At 40.6% G+C, this 14,002-nt stretch overlaps 1 protein-coding gene across 2 annotated transcripts in view; it reads right to left on the reverse strand.

Moving 5' to 3' along the window:
* The window catches only part of LOC144772515 (carbonyl reductase [NADPH] 1-like), a 102,344-nt gene that overhangs the window by 43,174 nt on the left and 45,168 nt on the right, over nt 1–14,002 (reverse strand). The gene's annotated exons all lie outside the window — the stretch shown is intronic.

A 14,002-nucleotide genomic window follows, 5' to 3' on the forward strand; every position in this document is an offset into this window, starting at 1 on the left:
ACTGACATCACGAGGTGGTATAGTCATATTCGTGATAGAGGCCCATGAATATCGGCAGACAGAGGTATTCTATTCATGGATACACTTTCCAGCAGCAAATGCTGTGACACAAGACTTCCACTATTACAAAATAGAGGAACCTCCGGATGAATACACTCCTTTCGAGAAGATTGAAATCCCACTAAATTACCAAGAGCACCTGCTCTGGTTTAAAGGCGCCCTAAAACATAACAATCACATCACCAGGCTCGGTCCACTAGGTAGACCAGCAGCAACGTGGCCGGTTCTAGCCAGCTACACACCAAATCCAGACATCGAAAAAATGTCAGTACCAGAACTTTTAGCACAGCTAAAACAACTGATTAAAATACATAGACAATTAGTCCAATATGTAATGCGGACTACAACAGTCCAACCAGCAATTAACATTCCACAGTTGACCCCTCATCAGGGGAACACAAACAAAATAACACCACAGAACATACAATCCTGCCTTGGTAAAACACCCGCAAAACGCGAACAAATTCCATTCTAGTTAGCACAAAAAATCACTCAAATAGAGGCAGTATTTCCTGATACTACACCTACTGAGAAACACAGAATTCTGACTATCTGTCTTCCAATGGGGATCGCACCACATGTGGAGGACTGTGACACTTGGGACACAGTCTTTGCTTCCATTTACACAAAAACTCATGGTGTTCCGTCCATGGCGGTAATACCAGATGTGCTAAGACAGATTCAGAATTAATACGGTCCAGAACCTGCTTTAACTCTGGGTATGAAATTACTGAAAGACTTCAAGCAGATCTCGGCTATATTATTAGCCAACATAAAAGGAGAAGCAGCATCTGTGACGATCCGCCAGAAATTGAAAGAAACAGATATAGCAGAACAGCCATTTGAACTTGCCAGAATCATAGAAAAATCCTATGAAGAACTAGGTAGAGATAGTTTGGGTGGGAAACCAGTAAAACCCCAACTAACTGAAAATCCTGAAAAAATATTTATTAAAAATAATCTAAACACTCCAAAAAAGAACTGGGATGGTAATAAACAATCCACTCCCAGAGAAAAATGATTCCAGTCCAGAGGAAGGTCTCCTCAACGGAGAGAAAGATCTCCAGACCGAGGAAACAAGTCTCCCCAGAGGGAGCCCTCTGAGAAAAGATACAACTTTAGAGATAGGGATAAATTAAGAAAACCTGATAGATATCAAGATATTGATACACGACCCTCTCGATCTTTTCAGACTTCCTCACAGAAATCGGAAAGAAGAGGACGGTCAGAACACAAGGAAGAGCACGTCAAGTCCAAAGACAAAGAACCTGCTCATCAAAGTAAAAAGTTACAATTTCCAAGAAAGAAGGTAGCCAGTATTAAAATAATTAAACATGCCGAGGATACTGAGGACACAACTGAAAAAAGGAGAGTGGGCCCAGACAATGCTAGACAGCGCAGCAGAAGTGACAATAGCTCGCAAGATCTTGATGAATCTTCTGGAGACAGTGGACACGAATGAATACATTCAAGTGGAAACTGCAGATACCAGAGTTAGCAAACCTCATAAAATATACGAAATAGCACTGAGTATAGAGGGAGATAAGACTAGGAAAATAAGAGGTCTCTTTTGGGATAATCTCTCGAAAGGCTATGATATCCTTTTAGCTGAGAAAGACTGGCCACCAGAGTTTGTCAGGGAGTGCCCTCATGGCGAAGAAATGATTATGCCTGCCTTCTCAAATCATATTCCAATTCATAGAAAATATACTCATGCAAGAAAATGGGCAGTAGCCCAAGCACCTGCATTATACAAAAATCATGTAGGATGGGATGAGGACTCTCCTCCTCACAAAATCCAGTTAAAATGTCAACCGACTGCACAAAGGCAGTACCCAATTAAACAAGAAGCTATAAAGCAAGTCAGGGAGATCTTAGATCAACTTGAATACCAAGGGGTGATTGAAACATGCACCTCTCAAATGAACAATCCTTTGTTTCCTGTCTCCAAGCCAGACGATTCATATCGTCTAGTTTTGGACTACAGACATCTTAACTCATGTTGCAAAACATTTGCAGTACAAAACTCACACAGTGCAGCACTAATGAATAACATTGTGCGTAAAAAATAAAAGACGACATTAGATATCTCTAATGGATTCTTTTGTCAAAACATAGCACCTGAAAGCAGGTATTTGACCGCTTTCTCAATAATGGGGTCACAGTAAAATTTCTGTCGACTCCCACAGGGATTCAATAATAGCCCAGGATTATTCTCAGCAAGAGTAACAAAGTTACTACAAATATATGATGATGAGGCATTATCCTATGTCGATGACATCTATCTCACAGATGATGACCTGGAGACTCACTTGAAAAGAGTAAACACCATAATACTTGGGTTTGCAGCTCAGGGTTACAAATTCAACTTTAAAAAGTCACGAATTGCCCATCTAACAGTCCTGTTTTTAGGATATGAATTATCAAGTGAAGGCAAAAGCCTAGCAGACAACTTCTTAGAGAAGTGCGCTGTACTCCAAGCACCTAAAACGCTGAAGAACTTACAATCAATACTAGGTTTCCTGAATTTCGGAAGAACATACATTCTAAATTATGCGGAGAGGGTTTAAACCTCTCAATGAATGAATAAAACCTGATTTTAAACCAATCAATTGGACTCAAAAACACACAGAAATTTTAAGATCATTGCAAACAGACATGTTAGCTAAAACAAAATTGCATACACGCGAAAACATACGCAACCTTGTAATCCGAGTCATCCTAGGAAGATGCGGATTCACGTACCTGACCTCTAATGAGGGAGAAACGGTACCAATAGCATACAAATCACACTCGTACACACAAGCTGAAATGAAATTCAGCTCTACTGAAAAAATTCTAACTGCGGTCCAGACTGCTGTAGTAAAAGAAAGAGCCCTAGCACAGGGTAAACTAATAATAATCGTCACACCGGAACCAGCCCTAGAAGCGGTAACAAAAGCAAGCATTCCAAATGCTAAAGCACTACATCCGAGATGGATACAATGGGTTAATTCTCTTGCTGCAACAGACGTAGTATACGAATTTGATCCTAATTTGAAAACACAAGAATTTCTGCAATATGAATATGAATGTCCTCTGCCGACTGAGATTCTGCCTCTAGAACACTACGGCTGTATAATATATACAGACGGATCAGCACAACCCGCAGTTGGGGGTAAACACGCTTACAGTGCTGCGTGCGCGATTGTTAAAGGTCTTTGGCACGAAGGAAAATTTAGACCATTGGTCACTAAAACGCAATCTCTAGGAGACTGTACAGCTCAGCGAGCTGAACTACTAGCATTTAAGATGGCGCTTGAAAATACCGATCGCGAATTCCCCACACTAATAGTGTGCGATTCACATTACTGCGTCAAATCTTACAATAATGACTTGCAGAACTGGGTTCAAAACGATTACAAAGATGACACAGGTGCCACAATAAAGGATAAAAAGCTTTGGGAACAGGTAGTTCTTTTGCAGAAAGAACTACAAAAACTCACGTGATACATACACTGAGTCATCAGCGTGATGGCGTTCACGCTGCAGGGAATTCATTGGCTAACACAGCCAGAGCGGAAGTAACTCAACCGGCTTCCGTAGCCACAAAAAAGCGTTCAGGAAAATACATAGACGGGGAAACAATGCTGGCGGTAAAAACGTCTTCTAAAGGCGACTGTGCAGCACTGCCTCTGAACTATCCACTCACTTATACATACATAATTGATGCAAACTCCGTTCCTTTTGCTCGAATCCCTGGAGTGGGGGATAGGGCAATTCCAAACATGGAACACAGGTTAGGACTAATTACAGCGGCACACGAAGGGCTGGCTTCTGCACACGCTGGTGTTTCCGCCACAATATCGTTATTAAAACAGAGATATTGGTTGCCGCGCATGAGAAAACAAACTAGGAACTATGTTCTAGAATGTGAAATATGCCAAAGAATGAAAGTATCAACAGTGAAACGACCAGCACAGACGCCCCTTTTAATCTCAGATAAACCATTAGCATGTGTTTACTTAGACCACTGTGGTCCCTTACAAAGGGATGGTAACTATAAATATATCATGGTCGCAGTGGATTCCTGCACGAGATTCATTTGGATGTGGCCCCAGCGCTCGGCTGACGCCAGAACTGTTATAAAAGATTTGCGAGTCTTTATCGGCACATACGCAATTGGCATGCTACATTCTGACCAGGGTCCTGCTTTTAGCTCCCGAGCTTATAAGGAGGCCATGACCAGCATGGGCATTGCATTGCGGTACTCTTGTCCCTTCCATCCTGAGGGAAATGGAATTGTGGAAAGAAAAAAACGGGACATAAAGCAATCTATAACGGCGAGGGTATTAGGTTCGGGTGATGGGTGGGTCCAACATTTAACAAGTGTCCAACGTAGTCTTAATAATCTGCGAAGAAATTCTCTGAAAGGTTTCAGTCCGTACGAACTATTGTTCGGGACTAGAATGCATATTCAGAACCTCGATAGTCAGACTTCAGTGGTAGAAGAAAAATGCTTTGATATCAAAGATCGTTTGGCTATTTTGCAGGACTTAAATGAAACAAGAAAAGGCCTGAGCAACATAAAGTTAAAACAGCAGCCAACCGCCACTGAAGATAAACCACCTGTCCCAGCAAGGCCTGCCTGGATTCCAAAGATTGGGGATCTGGTCAGAGAGAAGATTGCGGTGAAGAAGGAATTTGGGCCTTCTTACAGATAAGCAGTACCTGTCTTAGCTATCAGCAGAACAAGATCAGTAGTGCTACCGCCCCTTGCTGGTAAAAAGGAGAACCGAGTTGTATCCATCGACCTGGTAAAACCACAATCATGTGGCCAATAATAAGTAGTAGGCCCAGTGGACTCCCAAGAAATAGCAGAGTACCGAAACTAAACACAATACAAGAGGTTCAAACTGAGAGACTAATCACATTTGATAAACCTGCAGTGAATAAAAAAGGACTATGCAACAATGCTATGGAACTTGTGCCTCTTGAAACCCAAATTGCAACAGTTCGTCAAGAAACACCTGTCTACAACGATGTAGCCTCAGACTATGCTAATGAAACAAAAAATGCAAAAGCAACTGAACACCCGGAAGCGATTCTAACAATTGACAGAACTGCATCTGGCTACTTCATCAATTTCGATAACTTTTCTGAAGATCCAATCGAACCGGAAGAAACGCCAGCGATAAAAACTTTAAAAGACAAAATAACTGAACTCTTTCATCAACTCAAAGAAACCTATCTGATTTCTCCATGGATTGAATTTTGGATTGTGTTAGGTGTACTTTTCCTCCTGCTTTGGCTCATCATGGTTCTTTGTTTGGGAAAATTCATTGAAGGAAAATACAGTACAATGGACACAGCAAGTCAGAACATCAACTTGGTTCTAAAGCCTCACAAGTCATCTCACATCGAGAAAAGAGAACTATCATCAGTGAATGTCACAGCCAATCCAATACCCGGTGGGGTAGCATGGGACAAAACGGATTATGAAATCTATGGGCCGGTTGAGCTCTTGAAATATCCCCACCAGTTCAAGGTTTCATTAAGTGACTTTGTAAAACCGAGTACATTCTCTGATGATTGGGACTTTGAAAGTATTAATGATATGATGTCAGATTTAGTAATGTCAGCAAAATTTACAGAACATGATTACTTACAGGGTTCATCAAATTATGAAGAAATGTATTGTTATAATCACTTTGCACATCACTATTTGCATAAATCTGCTCAGCCTAGAAATGTTTTTAATTATAATCAATGGGAACATTGTGCAACTCCACCTCAAAGCAGTTCGAAAACATTTTATGAGAAATTCCCATACTTCTCAGGGTTTAACACAAGTGATGCAGAAACGTTTTATTTCAAACTGTTAAATAAGACAGGAGTAAAAACAAGGCTGACAAATACTAAATTGATCTATTCGGAAACATTTTATGAAAAAATGATTACATTTGGTTTTGAATTCTGGAAAAACAACATTGAAACAAAAAACATCTGGGGTACCAAAGATTGGCAGGTACAAGGTTTAGAAGCATTATTTAGAGCCTGCATGATCCCAGAACAAATAATATTCTTGAATGATACCATTCAACAGACGACTTGTCTTGGCCCAGCCAAGATAAAAGATTTAAACAAACCGTCTATTCCAAAGCCAACACCTGATGGTAATAGCACTACAGATGTTGAGATAGACGTATCCCATATTTTTAACCAAAACAGAACACATCCTGATTGGAAAAAAATGGTTGATCTGGCCCACAGACACAAATAACTGTCAAGATATATTCCTGAACAAATTACAGGGGTTAAAAATGACCAGGCCAGACCCAAGATACTCCCAGACAACATCCAGGGATGGTTACAACATACAGTGTAGGGAAACTCTGCCTCGAATGGCTACAGAAATCCACACTGGCTGAAATGAAGCAACACTTGACTTTACTTAAAGACGGTGCTGACTTGCGTGATTTCATAATGGGACCACGCAAACAGCGTCAAAAAAGTTTCATAGCGGCCGGTTTATACGCTGCGTACAACGAAGCTTGGAAAGTAATGCAAATTGAAACAGCAGAAAAAATACGAGAAATTGATCGTATTAATTTGGAAAAATCACTTTCTGTTGTGGACACTGGGTTAATGACTCTGTCCTCCAGAATATATTCACTGGACAGTATTGTATCCTCTGCTATTGATATATTAGAGCAGGACTTACTAATGTTACAACACGGTCAGTCCCAATTGCGTTCTATTGTACAGCTTGGCTGGACGTTGCAAAATCTGCGTTTAGGCTACGTAACATGGCGTTTAATCAACACAACGTCATAATTCTCTATCTTTAACCTTACTGATACACAAATCAGTTTGGCACAAAAGGGAGCAGACTATACGATTCTGAGCATTGAAAAACTTGAGAGATTACCATTGACAATGTCAGAAAGACCTGTCATTGAATGGATAATACACGGAATAATTACAATTCCGATAACAACTTTCCCATTTAAATACTGCCAAGAGTATATACCAGCGGGCCAGTATGAAAGGTTGGGTAAAGGGTACATCAAATCATCATGGAAATTGCCTTACACACACACATGTTACAGTGAAAAGAAACAGAATGTATTTCTTGGTGGTAACAATCGTAAACGATCACTAAGCGGTATACTTCTGTGTCAAGGTATTAACCTGCATGGGGCCTGTGAGGGGACTTCAAATAACCTTTCATGTCACCAGCACGGCACACCTGCAACACGAATAGAGCCATTCTTTAGACGGCTTTCTAACGGGAGCTATATTCTAATAGTGGACCACAGCTGTTGTGGCATGGTGCCAGGGAAAGCCTATCTCGTCAGCGTGAGTTCCATGGTCACTTGCTGTATGCAAGTATTGTATCCAAACAGCACTCCAGATACGGAGGCAACAATTTAGCCTTCTTTGAATATCTCTTCTATTCGAATTGATACTTCAAGCAGAATAAAGTCTGTTCTTTTACAGACAACTGTGCCCTTAACGTCATCAAAAGAAACGTATGATCTGCAAGTTGCAAGGACAACGGTAGAGATACATAGGCTTTTATCAACAAATTGCCCCGTGCATTTCGCAGAAATGCTAAGCCAAATCCTAAATATGTCAGATACCAGTGGCATCCCACATGTATTTAAGATAATTTTTTCGGGACTGTTAACACCCTTCGAAACAGTTCTGGGCATTTTTCCTAATTTTGTCCATTCTGTCTTTGGCGGCCTACCACTTCTTTTGGGACTCTTAGCAGGAATTTTATTTTTGATCCTTCTGCTCCGATATGGCAAGCCAAGTCACAGACAAGACTCCAGCAACAATGGAAGAAACGATCCGAGCTATACGCTATTGGGACCGCATAACTAAAGTCCTTGGATTAGCCCGGCTAAGAGATCTGAATATGACCTGGTTTCTTTCATTCAGACCCATCTGGCAGAATTGCATCTTACCTGTGCTTCGATGTATGCTATGCGGAGAAGAATGCGTGTTGGACGTCTGTCTTACACTACCATCAGCAGTACCATTGGATACGGATGTATGACGTTACAACGCATACTTTTAGTACGCATACCATTACAACGCAATTTTTACAACGCAGGATCCATTACAACAAACTACCATTACAACGCATTTTTTTACATCGCAGATGCCTTTACAACGCATACCATTACAACGTAAGTATTGGTAAGTATATAATATTTTTAAAAATGTAAGTAATTAAAATTAATATTATTTAATTTAATTTAATTTTAATTTAATTTAAAACCCAAACCTAGCCTTGAACCCTAAAAATACCCCTGTACCCCAATACCCAAACCTAGCCCTGAACCCTAAAAATACCCATGTACCCAAAAACCCAAACCTAGCCCTGAACCCTAAAAATACCCCTGTACCCAAAAACCCAAACCTAGCCCTGAACCATAAAAATACCCCTTTACCTAAAAACCCAAACCTAGCCCTGAACCCTAAAAATACCCCTTTACCCAAAAACCCAAACCTAGCCCTGAACCCTAAAAATACCCTTTTACCCAAAAACCCAAACCTAGCCCTGAACCCTAAAAATACCCCTGTACCCAAAAACCCAACACCTAACCCTGAACCCTAAAAATACCCCTGTACCCAAAAACCCAACCCTAACCCTGAACCCTAAAAATACCCCTGTACCCAAAAACCCAAACCTAACCCTGAACCCTAAAAATACCCCTGTACCCAAAAACCCAAACCTAACCCTGAACCCTAAAAATACCCCTGTACCCAAAAACCCAAACCTAACCCTGAACCCTAAAAATACCCCTGTACCCAAAAACCCAAACCTAACCCTGAACCCTAAAAATACCTCTGTACCCAAAAAACCCAAACCTAGCCCTGAACCCTAAAAATACCCCTATACCCAAAAACCCAAACCTAGCCCTGAACCCTAAAAATACCCCTTTACCCAAAAACGCAAACCTAGCCCTGAACCCTAAAAATACACCTGTACCCAAAAACACAAACCTATAACATTTTTAATATAATTATATACTTACCAATACTTACGTTGTAATGGCATGCGTTGTAAAGGCATCTGGGATGTAAAAAAATGCGTTGTAATGGTAGTTCGTTGTAATGGATCCTGCGTTGTAAAAGTTGCGTTGTAAAAGTAGTCCGTTGTAATAGTTGCGTTGTAACGGTTGTTTACCTTGGATACAGATACTTTGCTAAGTCCTGTAACGGCTCATGCATCGTGTTGTCCCCAGCGGCTACCCATTCTGATGACGGCATTCGTTGAGACTTCACCACTACGATTAGGGGGTAGTGAAGTACGAGGTGAGAGCAGCATCACCCAGGTACGACCTTCTGTGAGCATTGCTGATCCTGACATCGATGATAGCAATCATTCTCACGACTGTACTGTTGCGGCATTTTCAAACTTGGTCGAACTTTCACCTGAAGCCGTAGACCAATTTTTTGAGAGTCTGTCTGAAATGATGTTCTCCCCTGAACAGAAAGAATAACTTTTTAAGCAATGAGCACACAGCGTTCCCTGAACTCTGAATTCGGCCTTCAGCTTTGATAAACAAAAGCTACTGAAAACATTTGGAACTAATTTTTTTCCCCTGAAAGCGAATTTTTTTTTTTCCACTTCCAAAATATTTACCTTTTTCTGGCACATGTAATCTGCTTAAAGTAGAACTATTCTTAGAGAACAGAGCTTCTATTTTAGGAACTCTAAGTGATAATATATTACCTCAGCCTCTAGCACATGTACAAGCATTTGTATTATTATGTGACGGAATGGTGTTGACCTTCTCTTCTGTATTAAGAGCCATTTCATGTGTAAATTTTCGCAATTCATTCAGCTGATATATATACGCATTTTTTAACTGAATGATACCACTGCTTGATAAGCGTACAGTACCACTACTCATTTTCGTGTATTACCATATACCATTTCAATATGCAAATTTATGTATTTTGGGGTGGGTTGAAAAACACATGCATCATTATATGTTTATATGTTTACTATTGCTTAGTTTTAAGTAATGAGGGACATTAGATCGTGGAGTGGGTGTTGTAGTTCTATCTAGGACCCTAGATTCGATAGTCCTGATTTATGCCCTTATGTGGTTATAATAAATAATATGCGTATAAAGGCATAAGAATCATATCGATATTTAGTCATAGCCCATGCTGCCCAAATTAAGCAAGGCTACTTTCCCAGGCTCCTAGAAAGTACAACGAGTTCTGTAAACAAACCAAACCTCCAGCAACCTGGGAATTCCCCATTGCTTCTGTTTTGATTTCGTCCTAGAACTCCTGTGATCACTCTAAGAACGGCCAGTTCTTAGTGACATCTTCATTGACGTCTTATGTCCAACCTTACGTCAAAACCCGGCACCCTTCAGGTATAAATATACCAACGTTGCCTTAAGCAAAGACACGGTGGTGGTTTTTGGAGCAGAGCGGCTATCTACTTGCCCGAGAGCCCAGCTGATGCGAGAGCCCACGGACGCCGCCCCTCCTCTTTGACGCACTGAGAGAGACGCTGTCTTTTCTCCTGCCGAGAAATCCAGCTCCGGTGTTTCCAGATACCCTCGCGGGTTACTGGGATATCGAGTCCTGAGAGAGAGATATCAGACCTCCTGCTTTCTAACACCCAGGTAGGGAGCTGACTAAACCCGTAAGAGAATTCTTGATTCAGATTCCTTGGCAAAAAAACAACTTAACTTAAACTGCTACTCCTTCCCACGTATTAGGCTTAGGTCAGGTACACCGGGATAGGCGTATTTAGAAGCACCAGTTGAGTACGTTAGTCAATGTATATTTGTATGTATATATTTTATCTATTTTAAAGAAACATATGGCTAAGAAACCATATCAATGCTTTTACAGTATTATTTTATAATACTCCTTTTACTGTACGCACTTTACTTTATGCTAAGTATTGCAATTGTGGCAATTAATTTCTCTTGTATGAGAAAGAAGACTGCTCAATAAATAACAACCTTTTATTGAAAACGCCCGTCTCTCTTTTCTCTGCACTCTGGTGAAACTAAGTATGCACACTTGACTGAGTGAAATAGCTGTCTATTGTTTTCACACGACTCTAGAGATACACTCTTATTCTGAGGGAGCAAAGTTGTCATGTTATATGGTTGTCAGAAGCTAATCTCTTCTTGTCTATCCAGGGAGGTTAAACTCCTCCTCGTTTATTCGAGAAAGTTTCTAGTGACCTCTGAGCTAGCTGGCAAACCTTAAGTCTAATATAGTCAGTAGAGACCTAGTCGACCTCAGTCCTACGTCTACACTGCTGAATATATTATTCCAATGCGCAGAGCCTATTGGGAATATAGGAACTACACTACACTCTTTCTGCCAATTATTCAGACTGCTCTTATTTCCCCACCTCCATTAATTTGTACGTCCTTTTAGTTTTTCTGTTCAGAGGTCCAAATGTCATATACAACTGCAGTGATGAACAAATTACTTAACTTTGATCTTCACAACCCTGAGTCATAGTCCTCTTCGTTCTAATTCTTACTATTTGAGGCCTTCTATCATCAATACAGGTCTATAACAATGATTAAAAAGAACTTTAAGTCCCCTTTCTATTACTACTACCTGAAAGTAGCACAAGATGGCCCCTTTCCCCCTCCCTTCCTGTTTGTAACAAGTATACAGACCCCACAAGGATATGCAAATGGAAGGCGGGTTTGGGGGAAGGGGGGGGGGGGGGGGGGATGAGACTTGGACCGGGACGAAAAGACTATGATTCAGGTAACGAAGATTACCGGTAAGTAATGTCTTCATTACCTATCATCCGTCTTCCTTGCTCCAGTCCTGATTCTGTCTATTTGAGGATTTTTTTCAAGTGAAATAATGAGCACTGACTATTGTTTTATGCAAATACCGCATAAATGTATTAATAATTGCAACAATTACATAATTGCTAAGTCAAAAATCCCTGATCCTAAATTCTTCTCTAATTTGTAATGATTTACAATCCTTTGTGAGGTCGACCAGGTTGCTGCTCTACAGATTCAATCAAGAAACCTCTACCTGCCAATATGGCTAAAATTGACCTGGTAGAGAGTCCCTGGATATTCTCTGAAGGTTCAACTTTTACTGATCTATATGTCTGAATTATCACCAGTTTCACCCCCTTACAAAGTGTAGGAGTAGGAAATTTGTAACTATTTTTGGCCGAGCCAAATGAAATAAACAAAGCATTGGATTACCTAAATAACCTTGTCCGAACCAGTTAGATTAAGAGAAACCGGCTGATTTCTAGAGATGAAGCCTTAAGAAGTGTGTGTCTGACTGATATCCTGGGTGAATTATCTCCTAAGACTGGTGAGTTATTCTTTAGTACAAACATGGTGTCTGGTCTGAGAATCACCCTGTCCAGGAAAAATCTCAAATAAGGATAGGATACGATCAAATAACTTAACTCCCCCAGTCTTGTTGCGAGGTAATGACTGTTAAGAATGCTTCTTTTGAAGACAACCAAAGGAGCATCGGTAAAACAGTCAAATCTCAGGTTGGAATAGGATTGGGAACTACTGGTATTCTAAGCTTGAAACTTTTAAGAAGATGATTAGCTAAAGGAACAATTGCTGATGAGTCTTCCAAGGGACTTCAAATGCCTTCATCGCTGCCCACTGGGATGACAGTGTAGCTGTAGCCAAGCCTTTCAGGAATCTGCCACGCAAAAAATGTAGTATCCTAAAAGATTATTCATTTCTGGGAAATGAGGCCTTGTCCATACATGAAGATTGAAATGACTGCAATTCTTGCTGTATGAAGCTTGCGTCGATAGCTTCCTTGAAGCTTGGATTTCCAGTAGCACCTATCTAAAGCAACCCAATTGCTTTACTAAATCCCTTTCAGTTTCCAAGGTGGTAAGGCTAGGTGCTGGAATGAATTGTGTAACAGACTTGCAAACTGAAGAGTCGGGATGCGGGGGAAGATGAAATAGAGTCTCTATTTTGTACTACATTATCCTGGAGAATCATGGATTTCTCTGTCAAAAGGGGTCTACCAAAATTTCTGTCTGCCTCAGAACACTGCCTGCGTCGAACTTTCCAAGGTTTTGTCCAGAGGAGTCTTCTTCCCTCAACAGCCTCCCCTACAGCTATCGCAGTGCACCACAGGGAGTCGAACGATACATCTGAGTGAAACTGGGAGAGCAGTTCCATATTAGCCACACATGGGTTATGATCAGACCTGCTCTGTAAACAATCAAAGAGTGACTGAAAACCCTTTAAAAGAACTTGAGTCGCATAGGCTGCTTAGGTATTTGAAGAAAGGTTTGCAGCAGCATAAGCTCTCTTAAGTGAGCCCTTAAATTTTCTGTCAACAATCTCAGGCAGGGTGGCATCCTCTGAGGCAAGTGAGGATGAAGAAGACATGGAGAATATGATAGCGTTAAAGTTACGTATTAGGAGAAAGTCCTGATCAAAATTTTCAAGCAAATTCCTCTTGTTTATGAAACGTTGTTAATTAACGTTTTAATGACTTCATATATTGGCAAATTGTCTGACGGTTGAGTGATATATTTTGCATAAAAATCCTTCTCCTTATGCAGGGTCTGCTCAAAATCTGAGACTTCCCTTATGTGTTTCAAGATCTCCAACAGTTGGGAACTCTGGATATATCTTCCCTTTGGGCAAGAGTCTTTTTCATCATCAGAGTTGGCCCTCGCCCTTTTTGCTTTAGCTCCTTAAGGGCAGACTCAACACCTTGTTCAATCAATCAAACCACATCATTCCTGGTAAGTAATTGTAATTGTATTTATATAGCTATGTGTTTTAACTGCATTTTTTAATTCACTTCCCTGACTATCTACTTGCATTATTGATTTACATGTGCTACTATGCTCCCTCATGTACCTACCCATCTCACTTACTACCTATAATGTCGATATACCTAATGACCTGCTACTCACTCTCTTGTT

The sequence above is a fragment of the Lissotriton helveticus genome, chromosome 8 (genome assembly GCF_964261635.1).
Source record: "Lissotriton helveticus chromosome 8, aLisHel1.1, whole genome shotgun sequence".
Classification (NCBI taxonomy): Eukaryota; Metazoa; Chordata; class Amphibia; order Caudata; family Salamandridae; genus Lissotriton; species Lissotriton helveticus.